This window comes from Leopardus geoffroyi, chromosome D2 (assembly GCF_018350155.1).
Source record: "Leopardus geoffroyi isolate Oge1 chromosome D2, O.geoffroyi_Oge1_pat1.0, whole genome shotgun sequence".
Lineage (NCBI taxonomy): Eukaryota > Metazoa > Chordata > Mammalia > Carnivora > Felidae > Leopardus > Leopardus geoffroyi.
The window spans coordinates 54,588,066-54,612,475 of NC_059334.1; the positions used below are offsets into that span (position 1 = coordinate 54,588,066).

Here is a 24,410-nt window from a genome sequence, read left to right on the forward strand (position 1 = left end):
TCAAGACACTGGACATTTATACTGCTTTTCGAGCTCCATTCTATTTCTTTATGCTTTGGTGAAATTAGTAAGTGGTCCCTGTTTCAACTCAAGTATTGGGAATGTTCTTCCTGCTCCTGATGGCTTTTTTTGTTTGTGTCCATCATGGCTTTTGAAGAAGTGCTGCATTTGATTAAATTTGGTATACTGGTAAATTGCATCAAGTTCTATAGTGTTACAGGAAACACATTCTTTGTGTTTTTTTGTTTGCCTTCTTAAAATAAAAGAGCAGCTAGAAACAATATCCATATGGGCACTTCTTTAATGTTCATGACTTTAATGGCATGCGGTATGTAGGTCAAGGGCTCGTGTGGTGCAAGGGACCGTGTGGCTTTGAAATGCAGGCTTACCATATGCCTGGTCTCCATCAAGGTTTTTTGCTTACTTTCAGTTTTCTCAGCTGTGAAATGGAGATAACCATACTATTTCTTTCCTAATGTGGTTGTAAGACTGGAGTGAGTTGATACATATAAAGCTTAGCACAGTGCCTGGCATCTAGTAAGTACTCAATAAATAGGGACTGTCATCATAATCATCATTATAATTATAAACAATAGAACTGTGTGAGGTCTACAGCTGATAGAACTGGTTAGAAAATTTAATTATACAGAAAAGAATAAGGACATATAAAAATAAAGGAGAATATGGGAAATAAGATTAGCTTGCTCTCAGTGTCTGTTTCTTAGTTTTGTGAGCTTGGCAAAACTTTACTTCCCTGTGCCTTGAAGAAATGAGTACTCTTGTGGCTAGCCTTACAAGAAAATTACAAGGATTAGTGCATTTATATTGAACTTCTGGACTCTCTGATTGCAAAGTAGGAAATATCTTTTGCAGCTGTGATACATTAATGTTAGCATGAACCCAGGCGCAATTACTGGACTTAGGGTTTTTTTTTTCCTGCCCTTTTTCAACTTTTATGAACCCTTTCTGTGTTTCTCCGTTGTGAGACTAAGGAACTGGCAGAGAACGTGGTCCAAGGGTTCAGTGAGGAGGAAGCCATGGGACAAGGGCACTGCATGCTGTGCGTGGCCAGTTTCAAGCAAAACTTGTTTTGCTTTTTTCTGGCCTGGGAAAACTTTCCACAAAACGTGTTCCTCTCTCAGACCAGCTGGAGAAACCAGTTGTGTAGGAAGATTGTAATAGGTTGTGGTGAAAATGAAGTTCCTTAATTGGAGATCAGAAGATTAGCTTGAGCAGACAATCTCTAATGGGTAGTTCTCAGGGAGTCCATGGAAATGGAAGAGACCAGAGCAAACCAACAGTGTGTTTCTGTGCATGGGGACTGAAGTGTACTAAGGACCTCTCCCTGAAGTAAGGCACCCAAACAAATGAAAAGCAGTGATTGACATCACACAAAAGAGTAGCTGGATTTCTTATGATTCGCAGTAGTCAAAGAAAAACTGCCTTTTATACTTGTGTGATCAAGAAATTATCCTCCAGAGTATTCTGTCTTTTGTTCAGGCAAGTAAGGAAGTGAAAGTTTAACCAGTAGTATCTCAATCGTAGCACAATAAAAACTCAAGTACAAAAGTTAGTCTTTTTTTTTTTTTTTTTTGCATGCCTCCAGTGATGCCATTTGGAGGCACTGTTCATGTGAGGAGCCAATATAGTGATGGAAAGAAAAGACTCTTGAGCCAGACTGCCTGAGATTGAATCCAGGCTGCACTTCTTCTTGGTGTGTGCCTTCAGGCAAGTTTCTAGACCTCTCTGTGCCTCCATTTCCTCATCTTTAAAATAGTAGAATAGCAGTATCTACCTCAGATTGTAAGAATTGAAAAGAGGTAATAAATGTATAATGTTAAGGACAATACGTGTCATATGGAGTAAGCACTAGGTATGAGTTAGCTATTATTATTTTGATAACTTGGTGGTTAAGAATGTAGGTTCTGAGGGCACCAAGGTGGCTCAGTTGGTTGAGCATCCGACTCTTGATTTCAGCTTGGGTCATGATCCCAAGATTGTGAGATTGAGCTTGGGATTCTTTCTCTCTCCCTCTGCCCCTTTCCCCTACTCTCTCTCGCTCTAAAAACAAAAAAAAAAACAAAACAAAACAAAACAAAAAAAAACAAGTCTGGACTCAGATGGCCTCAGTTTATGTCATCTTGTGAGCTTGACCTTAGATATGTTACCTAACTTCTCATAGTCTTTACATTTGTCAAATTATTATACTAATGGTACCTACTTTATAGGACTGATATAACAACCAAGTTTATAAAGTACTTTGTAATCCAGACCTACTTTATAGTAAACACTCAATAAGTCTTAGCTATTGTAGATTTTTAAAAATCTTTCTTGTCTTCATATTTCAAACACAGTTTTAACCTTCAGGCAGAAAATTGGAAAATCTGAAGGTGACAGCTACAGGGGCTTATCCCCACTTTCCATTGCTGGAAGGGCTTTCCCAGATTTTATGTTGGCCCCTGAGCAGCAGAGTCAATTATTGTCTTTCTGAATTAATTTTCCAGACCACAGTGTTCTATAGCCACTCTTGGCAATACATCAGGTTCCAGGGAAGTATGTGAATCATCACAGGATGCTCGACTCTGTTCTTCTGAACTTCATAAAAACATGTGATTCTATTAGCAGATCTCCTGAGTATCCTTCTTCCCTGATATTCTCACTTCCTTTCATCCTCTGCTTGCTCAGCCCTGGTTCCATACCCACCACTCCATGCCCTCTTCCTCCTGCTGCCTTTGGCTCAGTCCCCAAAACATGCAGCCCTTTCTCACCTGGACTGTATTCCCACCTGTTAACTTCCTTCCACCTTTCTCCTACTCTCTTCAGAACACCTGCTCTCTGGTGAGCAGACCCTGTATCTCTGCCTTACCCACCACTCTCACTTCTATCCTTTCCTTTGTGGCCGTTTCATTCTTAACTGATGAGGTCACATACTCCGCAGTCTTCACTTATGGAAGCCTCACCTTTTTGGTGGGGAAGGAGGAGGACCTGCCTTTCTCACCGCCCCGTACTGGGAGTAGGTCTTGAACTGCCACCTTCTCCCCAGCTCTCACAGGATGCTCATGTCATCTGTCTGGGGTCCCTGCCGCAGTACTGCCACATCTCATTTCACAATCCCAGCCTGAACATCTAGAACAGAGCCTGGTATACAGTAAGCATTCTTCTAATATATGTTGAGTGAACTGAATGAATGAGTGAATGATTCTCCCTAAGGAGTTTTATCAACTGGCACATTTTTTTTTTTTTTTTTTTGCCTATCCTGACCCCATTTACTTATTATTATTTATTCATCCACTCAGTAGATATTTACAGAGATGATGGGGCGCCTGGGTGGCGCAGTCGGTTGAGCGTCCGACTTCAGCCAGGTCACGATCTCGCGGTCCGTGAGTTCGAGCCCCGCGTCAGGCTCTGGGCTGATGGCTCAGAGCCTGGAGCCTGTTTCCGATTCTGTGTCTCCCTCTCTCTCTGCCCCTCCCCCGTTCATGCTCTGTCTCTCTCTGTCCCAAAAATAAATAAACGTTGGAAAAAAAAAAAACTGTTTAAAAGATATTTACAGAGATGCTAAGAGTGGCTCACCAATCAGAGTGTAGTCTTATCCTGAGATATGCATTTAGTGAGAAGAAGAGATATTGCTTAAATTAATTAGACTTGTATAAGCATATGAGGAAAAAGTGCAGGGTTCTATGGGGTCTAACCTCATAGGGAATGGGGTGGTGAGTGAGGACTTCTGTAAGGAAGTGAGGTTCAACTGTGTATGAGGAGGGGGAATAGTAATTAGGTCATGTTGAGTGAGAGAAGGAGGGAAGAGTAAGTAGTATGTGCAAAAGCCTTGAGGCAGCAAGGAAAACAGCACACACTGAGGCACTGAAGGAAGACCAGAGGTGTGGGAGCAGGGGTGAAGTCTGCAGATTGTGAGAGGTGGGCAAGGGCCAAGCCTGGGGTTTCAGCATTCATTTGGATAACCATTCATATTCCTTAACATCGTAGCCATCAGCTTTGTACAAGTGTATCATTGCCCTGCATGTTCCTATACACCATACATTTTTATCCCTATAAAATTTTTTCCCGGGGCGCCTGGGTGGCGCAGTCGGTTAAGCGTCCGACTTCAGCCAGGTCACGATCTCACGGTCTGTGAGTTCGAGCCCCGCGTCGGGCTCTGGGCTGATGGCTCAGAGCCTGGAGCCTGTTTCCGATTCTGTGTCTCCCTCTCTCTCTGCCCCTCCCCCGTTCATGCTCTGTCTCTCTCTGTCCCAAAAATAAATAAACGTTGAAAAAAAAAATTTAAAATTTTTTCCCTTGTCTCCAACCCAGGGTGATCACAATGGACACACTCAGAGAGATTTATCATATTGAGGCAGGCTAGTTGGTTGACTATGAGCATTAAGGCTTGCAATCTGGCAGAGCTGTTTTTGGATCCTGCCAAGCTTCATCACCTATCTGGGTGATCTTGGACAACTTACGGAACCTCTCTGAGCTTAAATTCTCTTATCTGAAAATGAGCATGAAAATAATTACCTTGTGGATTTGGTAAAGATTAAATGAATGCAGGAAATGAACTAAGCACAGAACTTGGGTCATATCAATTATTCATTACATGGCCATGCTTCTTGAAAGTTGAGAAGGCATTGAAAATCCTTATGCTGTAAGATACAGTAACCCAGCCCTTTTTCTGCCTCTTCTTGGCCTTTCTCAGTGGAGTCCTGATCAATAACTGGAGTAAGAGTTCAGTGTTTTTGGTATTTGTTCTGCAACTGCTTTTTTACAGTATGACCTAAAGACTTTTTTTCTCATTTCTTTTTCTGCTCTCAAGGGTGGAGCATCATCTTGTTCACCACCACACTCTCATTAGTGAACCATCCCTAGCATCTCTGTAAATATTTATTGAGCAGATGAATAAATAATGATAAGTAAATGGAGTCAGAGTAGGCAAAACAAACAAACAAACAAAGAAACCAATGTGCCAGTTGATAAAACTCCTTAGGGAGAATCATTCACTCATTCATTCAGTTCACTCAACACATATTAGAAGAATGCCTACTGTGTGCCAGGCTCTGTTCTAGATGTTCAGGCTGGGATTGTGGAAATGAGATGTGGCAGTACTACGGCAGGGACCTCAGACAGATGATATGAGCATCCTGTGAGAGCTGGGAAGAAGGTGGCAGTTCAAGACCTACTCCCAGCATGGGGTGTTGAGAAAGGCAGGTCCCCCTCCTTCCCCACCAAGAAGGTGAGGCTTCCATAAGTGAAGACTGTAGAGTATGTGATGTTGTCAGTTAAGAATGAAACAGCCATAAAGGAAAGGATGGGAGGGACAGTGGTATGTTGATAGCCATGTTTAGCCCTGGCCTCTGATTCTCACTCACTACTCCTTAGGGAAACTGTCTGTTCCTAGATCTTCTACTAGCTTGTCTCTAACTGTCACTCCCCATGTTTATATTTTCCACTCCAGCTGCTCACTCAACCCCTGCCTCTACCTGTCCTGGGTTCTGGACCCTTGTCTGTCCTAGTCATTGAGATCTTGTCTTTGTTTCAACTATCCATTAATCTGGTCTAACATTCTTGGATTGCACTGGAAAGGTGATAGAGTGTATACCTTTCCCTTCTTTTCATCTGCTGGCTCTGGAGCCAAAGCTTGCCTGTGATACCTGCCATCTAGAGAAACTTAACCCGTTTGCCAGTCCTACACCCAGACTCACATCCAGCCTTCTCTTGGCCTTACTCCCTATGAGTAAAACCTTATGTACTGCTGATTTTATTTCTTCCTCAATAAGAGACATGACCTTTGGATTCCCATAACCAATTTTGGTTCAACATAACCTAAAATAGAATTTACCACCATATGCCTCGTTCTTTCTGTACTTTGGTCAGGTTGCAGACATAGAATTTATTGCATCATATTTGCCTGCTCCATTGAATTATGAAATCTCTGAAGACAGCAATTGTCCTTAGTTATCTCTATGTTCCAACATTTAGTTCAGGCTCTGGAAAACAAAAGAAGACCAGAAGACCTTTAATAAATGATTTTTCAAAATTAATTTCAAATTGTCACACTGCCAGAAAAGCTAGGGTCAATGCGCACTATCAGGGAGGAATAGGACCACTGGCTGCTACAGTGCAGCAGGGACTGCAGAACAGTTCCAGAGATGACACTGTCATCTTCAGATTATTTGGGGGAAGTTCCATGGTCAGCTGATAGAGTCAGTGATGCAATGATGTGGCCTCCCTCTCTGCTTGGAGAGGACTTTCTAGATATCAACATGGCACAAAAGTTAGTGTATCGTTGTTCACAACTTTTCTCCCCTCCTCTAGCCTGCTAAAAATAAGTCTGTGCTTGCTTTTTCAATGTTGTGTTTTCTCTCTCTTCCAAAAGAGGTAGTATTCTGGCTGGCTGGGAGAGAAGCTAAGTTCATCTATAGAATAAAGACCACCCAGGGGAAGAAGAAGAACAGAAATCACAGAGATCTGTGTGGAGAGAAAGTGAACTCAAGGGAGGTCATTTTGCAAGAGCTTTGCAGCTGGTAAAAGGTGAAAAGGAATTGGAGAGAAAAGGGAAGGGGTGAATGGGTCCCTCTGGTATTCTTTAAGAAAAGCAGTTAAAAGATTTGACTTGGGGAAAAAAATTTTCCCCTGTATTTTTTATTGCTCTATCTCTTGCATGGTACATGGAAAGTTCTCAATAAATATTTATTGAATTAATTCCTTAAATCCTTAAATTTTGGAACTGTGTCTTCAACAAATGATGGTGCCCAGGCTGTAGGCCCTGCATTCACCCCAATCACAGTAGTGTGGGACTGGAAGCATAGTCCTTTGACATCATGAGTCTTCTATAGTGGGGTGTGACAGAGGAGCAGGGGAACGTATACCAACCCACCCCCAATTTCACAGTGAAATGACCATGCTTTGGTGTGCAATGCTAGTTCAGGACCAAGGACAGCATCTGTTGGATGCTCCCCCTCAGGTTTTCATGCTGCCGCTCCCATGCCTGTGTGTGATTCAACATCCTGGGCCCCTTGTCTTTTCATTACACCTACTCTGTAACCCTCCCAACTGGAATCAATCCAACTTCTGCCTTCTTATTTCTAGACATGGACCACCAAATACTGCCAGAGAGAAATGACAAAACTTAAAACTCATGGTCTCTTGTCTTAGCTTCACCAAGCAGTCTTAAAATGTTATCATCACCCTAACCCATGCCCCACAATGGCTATTACAAACCTCTGTCACTCTAACCCCTCACCTTTGCCTGCCCTTTCAGTCATGGTGTATGATTCTGCCTCCTGCTTCCATAAGATATTGAAGTTACAAGGTAAGAATTTCTTTAACTTTCTTTTTACACTCTGTTTTGTCAGCTCTCAAAAGAAAAGGTGTCTTTTGGCCTTGTCAAAACAAATGCCCCTACCTTTGCTTCTGATTTTTCTCCCCATCCCTCCAGGTTCTCTTGGACCAGATAGCGTTCTGTCAGCTATCCACCCCTCTCCTCTGGATCCTGCCCCAAATACTGGTTAGTGTTCTTAGACAACTGTGAGATTGCATTATAGTCATGTAGATTTGGGTACCCTATTCCAGGCCTGCTGAATCAGAGTCTTGGGTCGGGTTGGGGGCTGGAATCTATATCTGTAACAAATATTCCTGGGTCAGAAGCTCTGCTTTCTTTTATTCTTGTGCCCTCCCCCCAAACCATCCTCCACTCAGAAGCCAGAAGGACCTCTCTGAAGTGCAACTTTGCTCACATAATTCCCTGTGAAAAGCCCTTCAGCATTTTTTTTTTTTTTGCAAGTCAGGGTGAAGGCAGGATGCACATGGCACACTCAAAATGGGCGATTTGAATAGTTTAATGAAGGTGATATTTTAAAGGTGTAGCAGGGAGAGGGACCTAAATGAGGGCTAGTTCAGGACCCCAGGGCCAGCACTAGGGGCCCTGGAAGGGTAAGGGGAGGGAGTGGTTACTTGTTTAGAGAGAGAGAGCTGCCTGACTTGAGCTGCATTTAGTGGAAAGATGCATGCAACTGCAACAGTGACAGGAAAGGAGAGATGAAAATAAATACTCCTCCTTTCTCCTTCCTTCTTCTGAATTCTTGCCAGCACTCTCCATTGGATGAGGGAAAGAGTCAGTGGTGCAGTCTGTATTAGTCAGCCTCCAGGGCATGGAACATGGTGGAGAAGGAAAAAGAGTGGGATTTGGGGAAGTAGGGGAGAGAAGTGGGACGTATAAATAGAAGTTACCTAGCATGTGTTTCTAGCTGGTACTCATAAGATAGGGACCAAACCTTCATGGTGGCACATGTTTCTTCCATCAGGCTGTGCCCTCCTGCCTCCCATCCTCCCCTGAAGTCACTGTAGGTTTCTGGGGTTCTGGAGCAGTGCAGGCTATTCCTTTGCTCATGCCTCTGCTCCTGTTACCTCCTTTGCCTGGAATGCCCATTCTGTTCTTATCCACTTGACAACTGCCAAACTTTCTGCAAAACTAACTCGAATGACAACATCTTTATGAAGTCTTTCTCCAACCTCCTCATCAAGTAGAATTGACCACTTTCCTTCTTGTTTCCATAATACCCCACACTTATTCCATCATCATAATAATAGTTGACATGTTTGGAGTGCTTACTATGTGCTAGGCACTGAGAGGTTTGCATGTGTTAACTAGTTAAATCCTCATAACAGATTTATTACCTTCATTGTACTGATGAGTAAGTAGAGACACAGAGTCATTAAGTAAAATTGCACTGGATCACCTAGCTAATAATTCATGAAGCCAGGATTTGAAGCCAGGCAATCTGGCTCTAACTGTTAATCACTTTGGCACCAGTACCATTTGACTCAATTGGATTAATTTAAGTGTCTGTCTTCCTTTACTAAACTATTAACTCACCAAGGATAGGATGGTGTTTTATTGACTTTTTCCTCCCTACTCCCCTGCCTTCCCCCAGTGCTTAGCACTGAACTTGGCAAATGGGAGTTATTTAATAAATGATGAATGAAACGAATGAGTGAGGGGTGAAGGAAAATGAATCGTTTGCAAACATTCTCTTTTTATGGCTGAAAAGCCTGCAGCTCAGAGAAGCTAAGTAACTCAATGGCAGAGCCTGTGCTATAATGTCACTCCAGTTCTGCTTGGCTATGAAGCCCACGTCCCACCCCCATCATGTCAGGGTGCTTTCAAGAGGAATACAGAACTTTAATATGATACAATTGGCCTCAAACAAAAACATGGCACACCTCCCGGTTCATTTTATGGGAGTAGTGTAACTCTGATAACTCAAAGGAGATTGAGTGCCATTCGAGATCAAGACCTAAAGCAGGAACTCTACTCAGGAATAATATATTAGTGCTGGGGTGGGGGTGAGGGTGGAGGTCTGGGACAAGGAGAGAGTTCTAAGTCAGAATTCAAGGTAATATCCAAAGATACTGCTTTCCTGGTCTTCTGACCCCTTGAAGCCACCTTGGCTGGGGATAGTCTCCTCTGTGGGGCACCACCTGGAGCCTAGTTCCTGGCTCCTCTTTCTTCCCCAACTAGGGGAAGGCGTCCATTACACAATTCCTTCTTCTCCCCCGCCTCCCATCCCACCTCAGTAGTCCATCTCGAGGTGCATATGCACCCTCTTCTTAACCACCTTCCCTCTCTCACTACCTCCCTTTCAGCCCTTGTCTGGTTACATCTTGCTCTTTCTTCACCATTTCATTACTCCCCTTCCTCTCTGCTTGTTATCGCTCTTGGTTTTGCCCTCTCCCCTCTTTCTGTTAACTCTTGTCTTCCTACTTCCGTCCCCTCTTTTACCTCTCTTTCTCTTTCACCCATTTCAGCATGCTCCAGGCACTAATTAGCGGGGTAAGGGTAGGTCTGCCTGGATGTGGCTGTCAGCTCCACCGTGTTCTTACCTCAGGCAAAAGGCTGAATCTCTCCTCTTCAATTTCTTCATCTATAAAATGGGCACAATGGAAGTTACTGAGGGTGAAATATGATACGCCTTCAATGTTTGACGATTGTTACCATTATTATTTGAGTTTAAATTTGAATGTGAATGTTTCTAAATGGAGTGCATCGTGTCTACATTTTACCATCCCTGTTTCCACCATTTCACTTAGGTTACCCACTTCATTTATCTGCTTGGCTCTTGTAGGCATTTGAGTTTGTGATCCATACATATCAAAGCTCAGAAACTACTCAGAACATCTCTATTTATTTCTTTATTCCAAAGTTTCCACTTATTTCTTTATTCTCCAACAAATAAGCCATTTTTTCTCTCAAACATCAATTGTGACATGTGTTGTTATTTTTTTAATGTTTATTTATTTTTGAAAGACAGAGTGCAAGAGGGGCAGGGGCAGAGAGAGAGGGGGACAGAGGATCTGAAGCAGGTTCCACACTGACAGGAGAGAGCCCAATGTGGGGCTCAAGATCACTAACTGCGAGATCATGACCCAAGCTGAAGTTGGATGTTCAACCGACTGAGCCACCCAGGAGCCCCGTATGTTATTTTTCAAATATACATTTACATTCAACCCCTAGAATTACAATAAGAGTTTTCTGTTTTCATTTTCTCCTGTAATGATGAGGGTTAAATTAATGTCACCTGTGGAGGCTTACTGAGCAGAGGGTTGATACCATCTTCCCCTCAGCAACAACTCCTCCTTCCACTCTGGCATCTCCCAGTGCAAAGGTGGTACCAGGAGTTCTTTTTTTTTTTTTTTTTTTTTCTCCTCCCTGCCCCTCACCTGCCCCATGGAGCACCCAGCTCTCCTGGCTCTTGTCTTCATCCTTCCATACCTAGCTTCCCACTCCAAGCTTCGGGCTTTTTCTCAGAGTGTAACCCCTGACCCCAAGCAGCTCATCACAGTTTATCTTTAAATGAACATTCTGGCAAATACATTTTTTCCCATATCATTTACTTAGATTTTTTATAGACTAGCTTAGGATAATCATCAACATTTATATATCTTTTCATAGGTGAACACATTCTGAATTCCAAATAACTGGCTACAAAAAACTTGTAGCTGATATAACTAAAGTCATATGGAGCTCAGTGAGGGTTCCAAATGGTCAGGAATGGCTTCATGGAAATTGGGTCTTGAGTTAAATCTTGAAGGATGTGCAGGAATTCAGAAAGGGCGATGTTCCAGATGAGGAAGTGAAGTTACAGAAGCAGAACTGATATGGGGGAGCAAAGAGAAGTACAAGGGAGCAAGCATGTTGAGAGACTTTTACTAAATAAACAGTTTCAATAAATAGATGCCAGTTGAATGATTTGATTCTCCTCCTTTCAGCTTTCTTTAACTTTTAAGTCAGGAGTGGCAATGCTGGGCACATATGTTGTTACTTACCCACCACACCCAGGGCAGACATTACTAGTTATGGTGAGACTTTTATTTTTTTTTAATTTTTTTGTTTGTTTATTTTTTGGTGACTCTGGACGTGGCCTAAAAATCCTTTATAATGAAACATCCCAACCACTCCTACCAGTTGATTAGAGTTGGTATGTAATATGAAATTCATTTTGCTCTTCATGGCCTGGATTTAGTAAACCTGGTGATTTTTGTCTCTAAATTGAAATGTATTATGACTAACTTTATTGAAAACTCTAAATATGCATTATAACAACATTAATATAATTGTTCAAATACATTAGGATACTATTTTGTATCCTAATACAAATTGTATTTGTATCATACATTTGTATTTGTATTTGTATTTGTATTCTAATATTGGCTGGGATATAAATTTTGTAGTGATACCCTGAAGCTCTTTTTTTTTAATGTTTATTTATTTATTGAGAGAGAGAGAAAGTGTGAACATGAGCAGGAGAGGGGCAGAGAGAGAGGGAGAAAGATAATCCCAAGCAGGCTCTGCCTTATCAGCATGGAGCCCGATATGGAGCTTGACCCCACAAACTGAGATTATGACCTGAGCCAAAATCAAGAGTCAGACGCTTAACCAACTGAGCCACCTAGGCGCCCCTACTGAAAACCTTTTAACGGATGCTTGAATCCATTTGCTTTTAGAAGTGACATAAGTCCTGTTACTGCTGTTAATAGTTACTTTTCCTCAATTTCAGTTTTGCATTGACCCATTTCCCAGAACTTGGCATTGATTCTTTTAAGAATAATTTTTATAATACCAAGTGGAACATCTATATTCATAAGTTCTACTCCTGTCTTCTCAAACAGATAATTTATGGCCAGACAACACAGGTTTGGAATACACATAATGTATTCCAAAAAGACGGTAGGATTTTAAGTGTCTGGGCTTTGGTGGATTCCCCTTCATTGCTTCCCTTCTTCTCTTTCCCCTGGCATTTAATTCTTATCTTTCAAGAACTGGCTCAACAATTACCTTTCCTGTGAGATCTTTCCTGAATCTCCACATCCTCCATCAGAATTAGTGTCTCTCTCTTCTCTGCTCCATAGCACTTGGCTTTTGCTCCTTTAGCAGAATGTCTAGTTAGCCGGGGACATGCCCACCTCTCCAACTGGGCTGGAAGCAGCCATGTGCTTTACCTTTCCTCCCCATCACCCAACACAGTGTAGGGACCATATCCATCCTTTATTTTTGGTTACAGTAATAATCATTTAAAAATACTAGGCTACTAGAATTTTCATTTTGTTTCAGTGCATCAGTGTGTATGCCATTTTACCTGAGAAAGCAAAATTGGTGTAAAATTAGGTAACAAATCCATATATGTGGACTTTGAGAGTCATTCCTCTTGGAAGACTAGTTTTCCTGCAGACTAATTTTGTACAATAAAAGTGCCATGTGGTGTGAGCACTTGTGTTGGTGTCTGTCTCAAGCTGAGCCTACCTTCGTTTGAGTGAAGGGAAAGTATTTGGATCATATGACTGGAAACACACGTGTCATGAGACAAAAATGCGGGCATTTCTATCAGGACAACAGATGATATCTTCTTCCTGAGTACAATGGGAAAAGCTGGGAGTCTGGGGAGGCCTGCATCATGACCTGCATGAGGGAATGACGTTCAGAATGTGTCTCGATGTTCCAACTTCCCTTCCTCTGGAGCATCACCCTTTGCCTCAGTTTTCCATATGGGAAATGGGTGGAAGTCAGTGGAATTATTGTGTAATAAAAATAGCTAGTGCTTGTTTCCTGTGGGTCAAGTACTGTGCTGAACACATGAGCTCATGAGCTTATAGGGCTAACAACAAAACAGCCCTATAAAGTGTAACATTAGTATTCTCCCTTCACAGGAGAGAAAATGGCAGCTTGGTGGTTAAATGACTTGCTCAAAGTCAACTGCAAGAAAATGGGAACGTCTGGGGCTCAAATCCAGGTCTTTCCAACTGTAAAGCCTATCTTTTTACCCCCATGCTAACCTGCCTCTGTGGGAAACCTGAGGAGTTTCATAAAAGTGCTGTACATAGAATGGGTCAGGGAATCCTAATTAGGGTGTTCGGGGGAAGGTAATGAAGATAACATTACATATTTTCTTGAGAGAGCTCCCAGCTGTTACGAAACTGTGCAGTACTGGATTTGATCAATCACGCGATCTTTTGAACCCAGTTAAGCTGATATTACTGTCAGGTGATTTCTGAGACTTTGGTCCATTGCAGTAGGAGTTCAGAGGATTCCTTGTTGGGACTGGAGGGGGTCGGTGGGAATTGTGTGTGGCTTGTGCTCCCTCTCCTCAACTGTGCCTTGTTGTCTTTTTTCCTACCAGTAGGTGGAAATAGAACTGAATCTTCCAGCCCTTGCTCTTTCAGCTGAGCCCCGGCAGGATTCCTTTAATTTCTGCCTCAAAAGAACATGAGCGAAAAAAATGCCCTCAGGAGAGGTTCGGAGCGTGCAGTTAGGGAGGAGAGGTTCGGAGTGTGCAGTTAGGGGGTTGTTGTTCTGCAGTCAGACTGGAGTACTTCCAGTGTGATGGTCAGATAATGGGTTTAGCCTCATACAAGGCCAGGGTGCTGGAAGCAGCTGCTGGCAATCTCGGGTGTCCTGTGAGCCCTGCTGGACACCCACCTCGAGTGGGGTTTTTTCCCTGTCCCGACCGCATGTCATTTTCCAAGACTTTTAGTCCCAGTTTTAAACCTTTGTACTTGCTCTCAACTTGTATATCATAGTCTTTTTTTTTTCTTCAGAAACCACATTTCTGAAATTGAAGCAGTGCATAAACGGATGAATAAAAGGGGAAAGTCTCCCACTTGTGGTCCCCCCGCCCACTTCCTCAAGGTATTCGGTAACAGTTTGTGGCATAGCTCTCCAGACACTTTTCTACATATCTACAATTATAGATTTCCATTTAAATAAAATTAGAATCATGCAATAAGCATTATTCTGCATCTTGCTTTTGCCACTTGTCAGTGGTTTAGGGCTGCCCTTGTATGTGATCATCTCTAGAACTGTGGTTCTCAAGTGGGGCAATTTTGCCCTCCCCCACCACACACACCATACACACTTGGCAATGACTGGAGGCATTTTTGGTTGTCACAACCAAGGATAGAGGGCAGTGTTACTGGCATCTAGTGGGCAGAGCACAGAGATACTGCTTAACATCCTACAATGCAAAAGACAGCCCCCCATGGAATGATCTGGCCCCCAATGTCAATAGTGCTGAGGTCGAGAAGGCCTTCTCCAGCGAGCCTCATTCTCTGTAGTGGGTGCACAGTATTCTACAGGAGTTCCCATTCTGTAGCAATCCGTCTTCCTACAAGCAGTCATGTAAGGCTGTTTCCAACACTTTGCTGTTAAAAGCAATGTTGCGGTGAATGTTGTTTTACATCTTTATGTACTGTGAGATTTTATTTCTGCAAGATAAAGACACAAAAGTAAAATGTCTGAGTGTAGGAACTTTATTTTAAAAGTAAAAGAACTAAAAACAAAGAGTTGTGTTTTCAGTTCCTAGCAAGTTCATGTGGTGGCAAAACCTGACTCGAACTGGCATGAGGCTAGTTACAGTCTTTATTTATTCCATTTAATGTGAAGAATATATAGACGTTTTGTGATTGTGGAATGCCTCCTCTGTCTCTGATTGGGGATGTTACATAATATATAGCATAAGTACCTCATTAATTTTTTTTAATCTTAAAAAACTGAATTCCAAAGTTTAAAAGGCTTTTTGATATTGTCATGATGTGCTGCATTTTAGTCCCTGTACTCCTCATGCCCATATAGTCCATACATCCTCATGAGCAGATAGTGTTGACTTTGATGATTTTGTATTCAGCATTTAAAACCCCTTTTAAATTGGTAATTTGGTCCTATAAAGAAGAGCTGCGTGTCTCCAGGTCATAATTACTGCCAGTGCCTTGTGGTTTTCCACCCAAATTAGCCCATCAGAAAACATCAAACATGACCTTAAAAAGCACCTTTTGCCTTGATATTTATGAATATCACTTAAAATGTTAGCAATAGCTATAGCAATTGCTTACTGTGCTTCATGCTTAAAAAACATTACCAAGTCTGACTTTTACAGCAGTGTCCCTAAGTCATGTGTTTTTAGCTTCCTTTATACTTGAGGGAATGGACTTCAGCAGTTGATGGCTTGGGCAAAGTAACATATCTGGAAAGAACCCAGACCCAAAGCCTGAAGTGGTATATGCCACATCCCTCCCCAGGCTTAGTCCAATTCACTTTCCCCTGTGTGGACAGTGTTACAATATTTCTACATTGGTGGCCATTAACATCTGAGAAAAAAAAATAGTCTCAAGTTGCTTTTTCTTTCAAGGGGTTGCACTTGGACTTGAGGACAAATAGGTGAATGTCACTCGAGTTAAGTGGGTATTTTCATCACAATGTTAAGAGAAAGTCGTTGGAGCAAATCTGAGGCCACAGGCTCTCCCACCAAAAGACTCCAGCACCGAGCGTTGTTTGAAATGAGAAAATGTTAATGTCTTCCCTGGAGCCTGGATTTGATATGATATTAGGGGAAAGCTTTCACTTATATTTATTTCTCTTGGTTTAATCCCAAAAAGATGTCAGTTTCCATTATGAAAATTGCAGGTGTAAAAAATATTATCTTTTGTTCTTTATAGCAGGCCAATCCAAGAACCCTCAGGAGAAATTCCTGCCCCAAGCCAGTTGGAATTTCTGATTCTTGAATTTTTCATGAGTGACCAGCTTAGGCTGAAGTAGTGTCCAAGAAGTATGCTCCTAGGTTGGTGTATTTTTTTTTTAACTGCCGCTGACATAATCCACTTTGCTGCCTTCTGTCTCTAGGAGTTTCTCCAAAAATCGATGTGCAAGGAACTTTCCCATTCCTTAGCAGATCTCCACCTCTCAGTGCACCTTTCCCATGGTGCACTCTGCAGTTCAACCTACTGACTTGTCTTAAAGTTTCAAGTGTATAACTGATTTTGTGAAAGGGGATATCCCAGTACGAACTGCATACAGATCAGTTAAGTACTCCTGTTAATCCTTTTCCTGCCCAGTTTGATTATTGCTTTTAGGTGTCTTTCAACTTTTACCCATGGTCCTTCACCCTGGGTGGGTTCTCTCTGGTTCTTTGATCTTTGAGAAAGACAGAGATGGACTCTCGTCAATCTCTCCACACAGCGCTTTTCCTCACAGCACCCCAGTAACTTTCATAGAGGTTTCTGTAGTTCGGCGCTAACACCTCACAGTTCTAGACTCCTTTCTGCCTCAGGGCCTTTGCACATGATGGTTTCTCTGCCTGGGACACATAATTCTACCTACCACCTCTTTGTACCTGGTTGTTAACTTCAGTTCACATGCTCAGAGAAGACTTTCTGAAACCATACCCCTTCCCCTTGCCAAGACCAGCCATTAGTTTGATTATTTCATATGTCTGTATCTACCCTAAGGCTGGACATGGTGTTAGACCAGAGACCAAGTAAAATACTCTAGTGCATTAAATATTTGTGCAGTGAGTAGACAAGCACAGCCTGTACTTCTCTGTGTTTCCAGAGTAGTTCCTCTGATTTTAGACTTTATTTTCTAGACCATCATTTTCTCTAAAATGTGCATCTCTCTTCGTATCACTGACCTGTCCTTTCTGCTGAACCCCCGCCCCCCAACCCCCACCAGCCTTTGCACTGTCCCTTTCCAGGACATTCTGGTTCCCATTCTGGGTCTAGTCAGCATGCTCAAAAGCTATCTTATTTAGGAATTGTTCTATTATGTTATTCCTCCTCAATATCCACAGGATTGTTTTAGACATAGTTTGTTTGCTTGTGTTTATTTTTTACGATTATTTCAAGCATATAGGAAAGCACAGAGAAGCTTAGAGCAAATGGCCATGCACCCACTGCCCAGAGTTGCAAGTCCCAACATTTGTCATGTTTGCCTCAGATATTTTAAAGAAATGAAATGTTAAAGAGACCATTGTAGGCCTCATTCCCTATCCTCTCTTCCTTCCTAAGAGATAGCCATGATAGGGACAATTGTCAAACTAGTCATTGGAAAATCTGTAAGTGGAAGAAAATGGAAAACTACATTTTGGCTAGCCTTATGGATGGGAAATATTATCACACTCTTGTTTTCATTTATATTTCCCTGATTACTGGTAAGGTTTATTAGCTACTTGGGCTGCTTCTGTGAATTGCCTATTTATATCTTTTACCATTTATGTGTTTGGTTGTCTTTTTCTCATTGGTTTGTAAAGGTCCCTGTGTAGTTGGATTATTCCTTTGCTTTATATGTGTTGCAATACCTTCTTCTGGTCAATAACTTTGTTATCTTTTGTCTCTGTTCAAATTATCATGTGTTGTATTGAAATTTTAGATTTGCATGAAATCCAATTAACATTTTCCTTTTTGATTTGTTTTTTTTTTCATGTTTTTATTATATTCCCTGACCTTTGATTGTAAAGATATTCTTCTCAAAATGTTTTAAATGTTTTGTTTTTCACATGTTGAGCTTTCATTCATCTAGAATTTATTTTTGTAATTAGGTAGAAATCTAACTGATTTTTACCAAGCTGCCACATGCAGTTGGGTGTATTTCTTCCTTTGCCATCTTTATACTTCCTGTTTGTTTTTCTTGTCTTATTGCACTGCCTAGTACTTTCAGTGCAGAATTATATTGATGTGTCCTTAGCCCTATGCTAAATTTCATTACACTCGCTGTCAATAATATAGGTGTTATCTCAACTTTATAGATGAAGTAACAGAGACTTGGAGAGGATAAGTAACTTTCCCAGAATCACACAGCTAGTAAGTAACAGAGTCAGTATTCAAGTCCAAGTCTGAATGACCATAATGTTGAACTGCTTATACTGCCTCTTGTCACAGATGACTTGGGGAAAAGATATTCCTTCTACCTTTCCTGCTCTTGGCCAGATCTCTATGTATAATGAGGAAAGGAAATTTTATTGAAGTCATGCCAGAAAAGCACTTCCAGTGTGTCTGAACAAAACCAATAGACTTTGTTTAATTTAGACCTGCCAAAAGCAGATTAAAGAACCTTGTAAGAATGAAACAGGTCTTATTCCAGATGGGATCAGCATTTATTCAGGTAAAAAAAATCACATCTTGGTGGAACTTCAGAAAGGAGAAGTAGATCTTCAGAGTAAGTTGACATTCTCAGGAATATTAACAAGTAACTGGAATTTCCTTTCTTCCTTTCTCCCTTCCTTCCTCTTTTCTCCCTTTCTTCTTTCCTTTCTCCCTTCCTTCCTCCTTTCTCCCTTCCTTCCTTCCTTTCTTCCTTTCTCCCTTCCTTCCTCCTTTTGTTCCCTCCCGCCTCAGCCTCTATCCATAAAAGATCTGAAGCACCTTGCACATACCTGCTCAAAACAGATAAAATAATAAGATGCAAAAAAACCCAGGAAAAATGGGAAAATAAATGTGGCAAAATAATATTTGATTCTTGCCTTAGTGTCATTTGCTAGAGTTTGGCCACAACATAGCCCTAAGCATCTTAGCAGGTGAAGCAAAGAAAACCTGTTCAGCCACATGATTCACATTGAGAATGGGATCAAAATACAATCATTGCTAAGGGGATATATACGTGTCCTAATTCTGCCATGACCATCATACAGGGACCCTGTGTGATGATGTGGGCCAGCATCTTCTTGGTAATGGGGAAGTACTCTTCACCTGCACCCAGTTCCCCTATTCAACCCCAAGTTCTTGAGGGGGCAGGCACTATATCTATTTTATTCTTCATTATATACCAGAGCCCAACACAGTGCCTGGAACATATAGATGCTCAGGATATATTTTTTGAATGAATGAATATTATTTGTAATATCCATCAATAAGAGCCAATGGCAGGATACAAGATTAATATTCAGAAATCAATTATATTCTTTTTACTAGCAATGAACAATTACAAAATAAAAATAAGAAAACCATTCCATTTATAATATCATCAAAAAGAATAAAATACTTAGGAACAAATATAACAGGAGAGATGCAAGACTTATACGCTGAAAACTACATAGCATCATTTAAAAGCCAATGGCAAGATTTCACTAAAAAAAAAAAAAAAAAAAAAAGGCCAATTAGAGCAAATTTATCAAAAGAAATTTTACATGAAGTAAAAATCTTGGTATTTTAGGTATGTGGCTTTCCAATGATTTTATCTGATCAAAGACTATAATTTAAAATTTTAGTATGAATAGATAGGCCAAACATACTTCTGACAATTCTTTCTGATCAGTACCTTGTTGCATGCAAACTCCTGGTGAGAAGGAACAGCAGAGGCTTGGGGTTTACGTTCTTGGTCAGGAATCTGAAGGGTAAATATTACATGTTGCCAATAAAGGCTATTGCTAGAAACTTAGATGAACCTATAATACACCATAATTGCTTTGTGAGTTGGAAAAGTGTATATTAGATAAAACAAAGTCGGGATATATGTGGAAAATGGGAAGGTGCCCCAAATGTTTAGAGCATCTAATTCATACTGAGGACCTTTGTGTTAATTACTGACTTCCCCATTAATCTGTATTCTGACACCTGCCTTAAAAACATGACTGCTTTCATGAGCCCATTGTTTTCGAGCCCACGATATGCACCCACCACTTTCTCAACTTCACTGACGTTACCTCACGTAATGCCCACAGCTCTAGGAAAGAGATCCTGTGGTTACTACCTTCTTTTACAGAAGAGGAAATTGGGACCTAGAGAAGTTAAGCCACTTGTTCAGGGTCACACATGAGAAGTGACAGTGTCAGAAACCACAGCCTGTGTCCCCAACCACCTTGCATATTGCCCCTACTTATGAATAGCAGACACCAGTCTCCTGTGATTGGCCAGAAGTGATTTTCCCTGTTAGATGGGACGTGTTGGATGTACTCTGGGGGCCTTGTTTTGATTTTGTCCTCAGGACACCACAGTTAAAGAACTGCCCCGATTTTAAGATCATCTCTCCAGAGAGTCTCCCAGAACGTTAGGATAATGAACTACAGTCTGTATGACAATTGCCAAGTGCTGGACTCAAATTCTGTTGCTGAAGCAGAGGCCTTGACACAAGCATGGTTGACAGACTTAGTTCCTGCCTCGCAAGGATTCTCGTTCTGTAAAGGTAACAGAATTTGTGATTAAGATCTTGGGCTCTGGAGTCAACCGATACAGTTCAAATCTTGGTTGAATAATGGAACGAACCTTCCTTATAGTGGTGTTGGAAGGAACAACTAGGCCTACCGTTTAGGGCACTTAGCACACCGGAGGGGCACTTAGAAAGCTTTTAAGAATGATAGCTGCTGAAACAGCCTTTTAAAACTAGACATCAGGGTAAGGAGTGCATCTTGACAACAGGCAGACACAGCCAACAGTTTACAGCTGACAGCAGTTTTGTACTGTAGACTCCTAAAGCCACTTGGACACTCGCCAGCCTGGACTTTGAAAATTTAAACATTTTCAAAATTATTTTTAACCAAACTGAAAGAAAAGGGATTCCCACAGTGTGAAGGAGACTGCCGTGGCTTTGCCATTTCCCACGGGGAAAGGGACCAAGGGACGCTTCTTTTTGTTGGTGGAAGAAACGAGGGAGAGGGCAAGGGCCCAGAGTGGGGACAAGCACAGAGTCGTCCGGTCCTCAGCCAGCTGCCCCTTGAGCTCCTGACACTCTTTCCACTTCTATAAAACCAGGGGGCTTGACCGCAGGCCCTTCTGGTGCTGACATTCCGTGAAACCATAAACGCCTCCCTCGACCTGCAGTTTAACGTGAGCCCTCAGCTTTTATGGAGGAGCCGTGCAAGTCCGGGCCCTCGGAAAGATGTCTCTGTATCTTTTATGCACGTCCCGGGGAAGGCATCATCCGTTATATTACCCGGTACCCTGTACCTCAGCTAATAAATTCCTCTCGAAATTTGGAGCCAGGAAAAAGTTTGTCTCTCGGCTTGAACCCTTAGTGTTTTGTTTTGTTTTGTTTTGTTTTGTGTTTTGGATTGGATGACATCTGTGCTACCCCCTCCGTGTGTTTCTCTTGTTACCCTCTTTGCCAAGAAGCTCAAGAGCTAAATACAGTGGTTAACAACAGTGGCTTCCCTCAGACAACTCAGGGCTCTAAATCCTTTTCAGAGCTGAATATTGTTGTTTGATTTTACGTGCTGCAATATAGAAACCACACAAAATCCTTTTGCGGCCCGAAACAGGGCATAAATCATTCATGCAGAACGACATAGTAAATGGATGCAGAAATCTGTGAATGTACCTCCCCACTGTCAGTGGCTCCTATTGTCCCACTCTCTTTCCCCACTTCCAGCAAGTCTGAAACAACAGTAACAACCAGTATGAGAGGGACCCACTCTGGACCTGGCACTAAAGTCCTTTATATGCATTTTCTCATTCAACAACCTTGTGTTTGCGGGTACTGTTACTTTCTTTATTTAAAAGTGAGGAGGGCGCCTGGGTGGCTCAGTCGGTTAAGTGCCTTTTAGGGTGGGTCATGATCTTGAGGTTCATGGATCCAAACCCCACGTCAGGCTCTGTGCTAACAGCCTAGAGTCTGCTTCCGATTCTGTGCACCGCCCCCCTCTGCCCCTCCCCTGCTCACACTCTGTCTCTCTCTTTCAAAAATAAACATTAAAAAAAATGTTTTTTAATAAAAAAAATGTGAGGAAAGTGAGACACCAAAAAGTTAAGTAGCTGGACAAGGTCTCACAGCTAGTGAGAGACCACCCCTTTCTTTCACTGGTGGTGGACAGGCCATCCAAGGGAGTCACATTAGACCCAAAGAATTCCTTTGGCATGGAGGGTCCTAGCGACAGAGAGGCTTTGACCCATCTGGTTTTGACTTGTTTATGTGGATAATTAGTAAGCCAACCACAAACAAACAAAAACCAGGAGCAAACACAGACGAGAAGGGGAGAATTGAGGCACACAGAAGACTGGAGAAACCCCTGGGTTCAGACTGTCCTGAGATCTATTCTGAACTCCCATTGAGCCTATTTGTATGGGAAACCCTGCAGAGTCTCAGAGGTGTCAACTCATTTTTCTTTGAAATGTGTATGGAGTCAGGCTGTGGTCGGGGGATGGTTCCTGATCAGCCCTCATTCCCCAGAGTTGGATGTACTAGGAGTGCAGCTTGGCTGCGGGGCACAACGGTGCCCTTCCCACCCCTAACTGGTGGTGGGAGCATTCCCCAGTGTTGCCCGACTTTTAGAGCCAGCACTAGTGGAAGAAACTGTCAGCCCACTTGGCTACAAGCCCTCAGCTGAACCTGCGTGGTGGCATCTTTAGTGTCTGTGCTGGCTTCTCTTCCCACTGAGTACAAGAACAGCCATGAGTAGTGACAGGATGGGAAGTAGTGATGGCCAGGCTGACCCCCCAGGGCCTGGCTCGGTAGACGGACTGGGGAAGTAAAGCCTTACTTTAGCCATTGGACTCAGCTGGGAATGTGTCCACAGTCAGTATGCAGATGTCTTAAGTGTGGCCAAATAATTAAGACAACTTTTAACATTTCATATTCAAAAGTATCTCACATTCAGTCAACAAATATTTATCGAGCATCCCTCTATGCTGAGCATCGTTCCAGATGCCGGGGACGCAGCAGCAAGCAAGCCGATCTGGGCCTGCTGATAGGGAGCTCGCCACAAATGATCCTGCAGGCCCCTGCCTCTGGTGTGGTCAAGTGCTGTGCTCGAGGAGCCTGGTCTTTTGGAATCGCTTTGGTTGGCTCTGCCTCGAATCTGGAGATGGTATCGTTGCTCGAAACATTTTTGGAGCTACCCTTCAGGAATTGCCTTCAGATCTAGTCTGGGCCACACAGGAAAATCCATCTCACTATTTTATAGCCACACCTAGCTTGTGACCAAAAATGGAATTGCCCAGCTTGATGACCCACTTTATTCCCCAGACTTGGCTCTGATGGACTTGCCTGTGAGTGAGCCAAAATTACGTCCACCCTCTAAGGATGCATATTTACCATCACTGAGCATATTAGCAGTAATCTGGATAATTTCGAAATAATTTCTCACTTGCCCAAACTCCCATCACCGTTGGTGGCCCTGTTGTAACACTTCGCCCAGGCTCCCTCGTGATAGAATGACCTCCTTGTGCCTCCACTTCCCCTACCAGGTAGGGAGCCTTTGGAAAACAGGACCATGTATTTATACCCTCTGCAGTGCCCAACATGAAACAGATGTTTAAAAATGTATATTTACCAAGATGGAATGTTTAGGTTCTGAAGGAAGTTTCCAAAGAGGTGTTCCAAAATTGCTCTGAGTGACAAAAGTGACATTGGAAGAATGGACAGTTCAGGGTAGTATATTCAGGCTCTGGAATCTGTCAGGCCTGGCTCCAATCCCTACTTGCTCCCTTAACCAGCTGTGTGGCTGGCCCCACAACTCATTCATTCCCTCTGAGCCTTCATTTCCACGTCTGTGGAATAGGGACGGTAATACTGCCTACCGGGCTTTTGTAAGGCAAGTGAGCATATTCATGTAATGCCCTAAACAAAGTGCCTATTGCATAGTACACTAATCAATAAATGGGAGTGATTCTATTATCATTATCATTACTATGGTGAGGATGGTGAGGATGGTGGTGGTAGTGAAGCTGGCAGGAGCTACAGACTGGTGGTTAAGGAGCACACCAGGCAGATCAGGTACCGCTGCTTACCTGCTCACCACAATAACACCCCTCTGTGCTTCGGTCTCTTCGTCTATAGAATGGAAACAATAAAAGTATCTACCTTGCAGGGCTGTTGTGAGGGTTCAGTGAGATGTGCATGTAAAGTGTTGGCACAGTGCCTAGCGTATGGTTAATACTTCGTAAAGTTTCACATTGTGATCAATAACATGTCCAAAAACAAGGTCTACCTCTGGCATCCCCACCCATCCCAAGCCAGCCTCTGAGCAGTTATGAAACCTTAGCTAATCTCTCTCCCAGGCAGGTGCTGTTGACAAACCCTTCCCCCCTGCCAATTCCCTGCTCATCCAGCAGTAATGTGGCCTCTCATATCTTCTCATCCCACCGGATTCAGGGACCATAAGATTCTGAAGTAATCAATAGCAGTTGCCCATCAGGAACCATGTTGGTGGAACCCCTGAGCTTTCTTG

At 42.4% G+C, this 24,410-nt stretch overlaps 1 protein-coding gene across 9 annotated transcripts in view; it reads left to right on the forward strand.

Annotated features, from left to right (window-relative positions):
* Nucleotides 1-24,410, forward strand: part of PLCE1 (phospholipase C epsilon 1) — a 320,763-nt gene that overhangs the window by 68,500 nt on the left and 227,853 nt on the right. The window lies entirely within an intron of this gene.